Raw genomic sequence first — 6,951 nt, 5'->3', positions numbered from 1 at the left:
TTTTCCTCCTCTCCCTCTCATGCACAGACTTGGGAAAGTTGCAAAAGAGGCTGGGCCCAGTGACCTCAGCTGTGTGGGTGGAGGGGGTGGAGTGGAATGGCAAAGCTAGGCTTCAGAGCTGCCTGGATTTGGGCCCTGTGAGAATTCAGTTTTTAGGGACTCTGTCCCCAGGGGCTCGGGTCGGGGGGTGGGGGTGGAGATGAGAAATGGAAGGCTTGAGGGTGAAGGTTTGTGGGTGGGAGGACCTGGAAGGTAACATGCCGTTGTGGGCACCACAAAAAGGCTCTGGCTGGCTTTAGGAACTTCTGCTTCTTCTGCTGGGAGCCACCCAGCAAAGGGGCCCTTTTGTTTGTTGAAGTGCTAGGCTCCCATGTGTAATAGGTTTGGTGCCTCCACTTGCCTGGTCAGGAGAGGGCCTGACGCTTTGCCTTGTATACACACCACCTCATGCCATATCACCACAACACACACACACACACACACACACACACACACAGCAGACATATGGGAGGCAAGTCCTGACATCTTCCTGGGCTTCTCAGATGAGGACATGTGACCCAACCTGAAGTAGTGAGGAGACTACAGCAATTTAAAATGCTGTTAGTGTGCGATGAATTTTGGTATCTCTGTGAGCGGCCTGGAACCATGCTTTGGGTAACTATGGTTGGCAGACATGTCAAACAAACTCTAAAAGGGTCTGGAGGCTTTGGTGAGAGATAACTGACAAAGATTTATTCAAGGGTCTTGGGGTTTGCAAACTGGAAACACAACGAGGCAATACGCAGAGTGTTCCAAAGAAGAAAGGAAAGCTAACAGTTCCTACAGGACAGAGCACATTCTGGAGAAGAACCAGTCCTACAGTCTCAGCCTCTGATTGGTCTGAGAGGGCAATCTTCTAGATGACCAGTGGTCTGGAGAACGGATGTCAGGTGGTCTGTGTGCGTGAACATTCTTTCCTTAGTCCCCCAGGGGGAATCAGAGGGTTCTCTGGAGGTTTTATGTATATCCAGGCATTGACAAAGGACTAGAAAGTTTAAGTCCCCAGGTTGTTAAAACAAAATGGAATGGTTGCCTCCTGCCTCAACCTACCTGGTTTTAGTAATTGAGCAGCTTGACTGTAGGGACTCCATTTTATCTTTCCACTCGATTCCTTAGATAAAAGGGGGATAAAGTGAGTTCAGACATGCCCAAATTAAGTGGGTCACTAGATCTCAAGGGGTCCCCCTACAGCTCAATACAATTGATGTACCCTTCCATCCCCCATTCCTTCTGAGATGGGATTTTTCCTCCTTGGTGGCCCATTCCTTTGTTTAATAATCTTAACTGTCAAAATGTTTTTCCTTGTGTCCAATACAAGTCTCTGATGTTGCTGCATTGCTACAGTCTATGTTGGTCTTGTCAACTAGACTACACATTCCTCCAACGCAGAGCTAGTAACCTCAAACCCCACACTCAGCCACAGTGCCAGGTACAGGCCTTGGCATGGAGTTTTTGATGGAGCAAAAGCTCCAGTTGAAGGTCATTTTCTTGTTCCAGTTAGCAAATATGCCTTTCCATGAAGTGTAATATTGGACTTTAATATTTAATAATATTCCACTGAAGTTGGAAAAACTCCAGAGCATGATTCCCCAAAATATTCTTTGTTGCTTACTTGGAAAAGGGTGCATTGGTCCACCCTCAGGACAGCCCCTGATTTATGCCTGCCGAATTGTTCTTAAATTGTTGCCCTTTTTAATCCCTGACCATCATTCTTCTACTTTTCTGAGACAAGGTTTTAAACAGTGTGTGTGTGTGTGTGTGTGTGTGTGTGTGTGTGTGTGTGTGTGTGTGAGCAAAGGAGGCCTTGGAGACAGGCTCATGGGGTTAGACCAGGACGAGCTGCTGCTGCCCACTGCTCCCCTGGTTGTAAGTCTTGTGGGGTCCCTTACAGTAAAGAAGGGGGAAGGAAATGTGCAGGCGTGCTCCCCTGGGGGAGACCACAGTGAGGTCCTTTGTGTTGGGGGTATTTATCTCTCTCTTGCAGGCTGGAATTTTAGGGGAGGTTTCAGGGAAGGGTCTCCACAGAATATGCATCAGCTTTCCAGGTGTGCTCTTTCAGTGTTGTGGTCTCTGCTGATGGGTTGGCACCAGGACAGGGTGTCATTAGTCAGTGCAGCTGGTCCAGAGGCAGCCACCATGTCACTTGCCTGATTTTGCTGCTTTTCTGGGCCTGGAGCTGAAATACAAGTGAGGCCTAGATGTCATCTTTAGGGAGGAAAAGTCAGGGGGTCTACACTGCATGACCGGCGATATGCTATGGAAGGAAAGGTAACCTTGGGGTGAGGTCCTTGTTTACCTAGTTTTGCCTGTTGCTACACACCCCGGGCTTTCTGCCTGGTGACCTTTTGTACCTGACCCCTTGTCCTTGCTCTGCTCGTGTCTGTCTAACTTACACTTTTGGGTAGGGGAAGTGAGCTATGGTCAGCGAGTCCTTGCAGCCTCTGAACGCAGGATGAAATTTATACCTTTAGGGGATGTTTGAAGAACTATCATGAACACCTTTGGCAGCCAAGTCAACAACCATCCTTAGACTCTAGTCCCCACTTCCTCTGTCCACGTGGATCAAGGGTCGGCAGCTTCCCTTTTCTTGCTCTGACATGTGCTCCAGTGGAGAATGACAAGCAGCCTCTACCCTGCGGGGGAGGCCCTGACGCTGCACTGACTGAATGTCTTTCCTTCCTTCCCCTTCCTCCCCCCTGAATGCAGTCATGTAATTATCCGAGTCCGTCCCTTGGGGAACACATAGTGGATATTTGCATTTTATCAGTGCAAGTAAGGCATGGTGCAAGTAATGGTATAAGGAATGTGGGGTATAATGGCATAAGAAAGGGTTGTGGGGATTTACAAGACTCCTAGAGGAGAAAATGGCTTTATGGAAAGGAGGGCCTGGAATCCGAGCTTGAAGGATGCAAGGATCTGAACCTGTGCAGGTGCGTGGGAAGGGGAGGTGGGAGTCAGGTGCAATATAAGAAGTGATTTGGGGTGTAGAGAGGAGATGCTGTAACTCTGCTCGGCAGAAGAGACTGTGCACAAGACAGTCTCTGCTCCCAGGCAGGGCAGACCACCTCCCAGCATGCATCCATCGGGGCTGATGTTTCAACCTGCTTTTCCTTGGCATTGTGTCTAACATCCCTTCAATATAATCTTAACAATCATCAAAGAGGAGTTATTTGGGGCCCAGCCAGCATGGCTCAGTGGTTGAGCGTCGACCTATGAACCAGGAGGTCAGGGTTCAATTCCCAGGTTGCGGGCTTGATCCCCAGTGTGTAGGAGGCAGCCAATCAATGATCCTCTCTCATCATTGATGTTTCTATCTCTCTCCCTTTCCCTTCCTCTTTGAAATCAATAAAAAATTATAAAAAGGAAAAAAGAAGAGAAGGGGTCATTTGGGGAAGCGTGCTCCACTGGTGAACAGGGTAGAAGAAATCCTGGGAGCAAAAGTATGCAAATGAGAAAATGGGGGTGGTTCTGTTGGGTTCCGGATGGAAGAGACGTGAGTGATGGACAGAAGGTCTGACTGAGGCAAGGCCCTGGAGAGCCATGAAAGCCCTGTCAGCTTGGATTCCATTGGGTGTACCGTGGGGGAGCTGTTGGGAAGTTTGGAGCATTGATTGGAGCCAAGTTTCAAAAATGTGTCTGGAAGGAGGAGAGACCAGAATCAGTGCACCCAGATGTTCTTGAAATACTCTTGGTGAGAGGTAATGACAAGGGCCTGGGGACAAGGAAACAAGTCACAGAAGCAATTTTGTGACATTACTGACAGGGCCATTGTGAAGATTAAATCACAGACGTGCACAATCATTCAGCAGATATTACAGCGAACCCACTGTGCGCCAGGCCCTGAGCTAGGTGCTGTGTATTCGGTGGGGAGCAAGACATCCTTCATTCTCCCACTTCCGGAATTGAGGGGGTTCTCAATACATATTAATTGAACCTGAGGGTGTGCTGAGGCGTGGGAAGGGCTGTGAGCCAGATGGAGGAATGAGCCTGCATAACCAAGGGGCGGTGATGCCAGCAGCTGAGATGGGAAATACAGTGAGATCAGAAGGGGATTACGGGGCTTCTGCTTGGTCAAGATTGAGGTTGATGTACCAGCAGGACATTTCCATGACACCAATTAAGCTCATTGAGAGAAAACCCTGCTTTGTTCACGATTCTGTCCCCACTGCTCGATGCTTTGGCCCTGGCTCCCCTACCCCACCGAGCCCCAGCCCCTTGTCTTGCTTCCCCCCAGTTCTGGTCACGGCTTGTGCTGTTTCCCCGGTCAAGGAGCCTGCAAGAATGGAGCCAATGGAGAGGAAACTGGTCCAGGGCCTGCACTGGGCTCGTGGTCTCCCAAAGGCCCTAGCTTCCCAGCAGCTTTCTGGACAGACCAGGAATATGAATCAGAAGTGCAGGGACTAAATGCCCACAGGCAAGGCTCTGACCCACCAAAACAGGAGAAAAAGAAATCAGCGGGTAGAAGTTCAAACTTGCCCCATACCCCCACGCCCTTGCCATTAGACGGTTCTGAGCTGCACACACCGTCCTGGCTTTGCTGGAGATGTCCTGTGCACTGAGCAACAGCTGTGTTTATTGCAAATCTGTAGTCAGCTTGGAAACTCATCTCCTTGTACTTATTCCCCTCTCTCTCTTCCTCACTTCCCCTTTCCCATCTCTTGCTTCCTTTGAATTGAACTTCCTAATAAAATGTAAGCTTCTGACTCAGGCATTTAACAAATTTCCCCCTAATGAACTGGGACCCAGAGGGGGCTCAGTAAATATTTGTTAGGTAAATGAATGAGTGGCAGGTCTGACCTCCACTTAGCTAGTGTAGGGCAAGAAACAAAGGCAGAGGAGTTATTTTGAAAATTTCATAGCTTTGCAAAGACTATTTAGAAATGTCAACAGGAGGGTTGCCTCCATAGACTACAGAGGCACCTCATCTCCTAGGTGTGAGAGGGGCAGGGGATAGAGAGAGGAGACAAGTGAGGCAGAACTTGAGACACTCACGTTTAAGAAGCAGGAGAGCCTGGACAAGTGTGGCTCAGTAGCTGAGGGTGACCTATGAACCAGGAGGTCTCAGTTCAATTCCTGATCAGGGCACATGCCTGGGTTGCAGGCTCGATCCCCAGTAGTGGGCATGCAGGAGGCAGCTGATCAATAATTCTCTCTCATCATTGATGTTTCTATCTCTCTCTCCCTCTCCCTTCCTTTTTGAAATCAATAAAAAATATATTTTTTTTATAAAAAGGAGCAGGAAAAAGGAAAAGATCCCAGGTGGAGGGCTGTGAGACAGAAACTGCTGGTGTTCATCAAAGCCCCCTTACCCCTCCAGACCACAGCTGGATGGCATTTCCAGCCCCTGTAGATGGGCGTGACCATGGACCATGATTCCTGAACAGATAGAATGGTGAACGAGACAGAGCTCCTGCCCGCATGGAGCTCAAGTCGAATAGGTGTAGAGGAAGTGTCCTGCCTGGTACCTGGCACCTTAAAGCCTCTCGCAGGAGCTGCCACACTCCCAGTCTGCAGGACATAACAAATAACTCTGAGGTCCCAGGGGATGTGGGAACCACAAGACAGAAGGGCCCAGGTCTTTGAATCACGTGATTCTTCAACTGAACGTTTCATGAATGATAAATAAACGCTTATTGTTCAAACCACGGTGATTTGGGGGTTTATCTGGCACAGTAGTTAGTACCAGATACATCATAACCTGGCAAGTGTTGAGAATACAAGAGGCAGATGTTGAAGCTGAGGAGTAGTGTGGAGAGCGGCTACAGCCTTTGGACAGGTTCAAGCCTCGGACTGATGAGAGGGCACGGTCCTCTCGTGGCAAAGCCCTACCAGCACAATTATAGCCAAAGGCTATGGTTGTAAGCTTGACCGTATGGTCCGAACCTGTGGTCCCAGGTGGCTGAGTGATGTGGGCTGCAGGAGGTGCAGCAAGTGCTGCCAAAACAAAGCTTGATAGAGTTCTCAGGTGCATGTAATCAAGTAGATTAAAAACTCACGAGAACCTTGACCACGCCCTTGCTTGCCTCATAGGATCTGACTATAAAATACTCGGCTTACAGCTGTGTCACTGTGTCTCCATCCGAGAGCAGTGATCCACCCTGCCCCCAACTGTATTCTCTTGTCTGTCTTCTTTAATCCTTCACCGCCCCTCCTCAGGTTCACCCCTGGCCGTGCTGGACGTGGTTCAAGTGGGAGCTTGTTATGGTCCTGAGGTCTGGACTTGTAGTTCCAAGTCCTGGTGTCCTTGACACAGCCCAGGTGGGTGGGATATTAAGTAAGTTCTCACACCTTTTCTCTACCCTTACCATCCTTCCAAGCACACCTTCTTTGATGAGCCGAAATCACTGAGCCATGTTCTTAAACTTGACTTAGAGAAGGGATCAGACCTCACAGTCCTGAGACCGCCGACTCCCATGGCAGGACAGTCCTCTGGTCTCCCGCCCTAGTAGGAGGTGTGTATGCCAGAGCTTTTCAGTTGAGAACTGTAGGAAGAGATGAGCAACAAGGCCTAGGGAGGACAGAGCTGAGTGGCCCTGGTGGTCTGGGCACTGGGGACTTGGGAGCTGTCTCTCCGTGTGCCTGCCACGCATGCCTCAGCTGTGGGGTCTCACTCAGCATTCGATTTTCAGAAGAGAGAATCTGAGAGGTGTAAGGTAAGGCCTGTGTTTGCCCCTGTAATGTTGATGATGACAGGAACCTAGGACTGTTAGCCAGGCTCACAGAGAACAGGAGAGAGACAGTTCCTCCAGGGAATAGCAGGCTCCGTGGGTCCTCTCAGCAGGGCCTTATTTCCACACTGGAGCAGCAAGAGGACGCTGTCGGGGTCCTCTTGGGATCAGCAACCAGTGACCTTTCAGCAGCAAATGCATTTTTATTTTAAAAAGCAAATGTCACTGGGGGGCGGGCAGGGGG

Source organism: Eptesicus fuscus, chromosome 22 (assembly GCF_027574615.1).
Source record: "Eptesicus fuscus isolate TK198812 chromosome 22, DD_ASM_mEF_20220401, whole genome shotgun sequence".
In the NCBI taxonomy this organism is placed as follows: Eukaryota; Metazoa; Chordata; class Mammalia; order Chiroptera; family Vespertilionidae; genus Eptesicus; species Eptesicus fuscus.
This window is presented reverse-complemented; position numbering follows the sequence as displayed.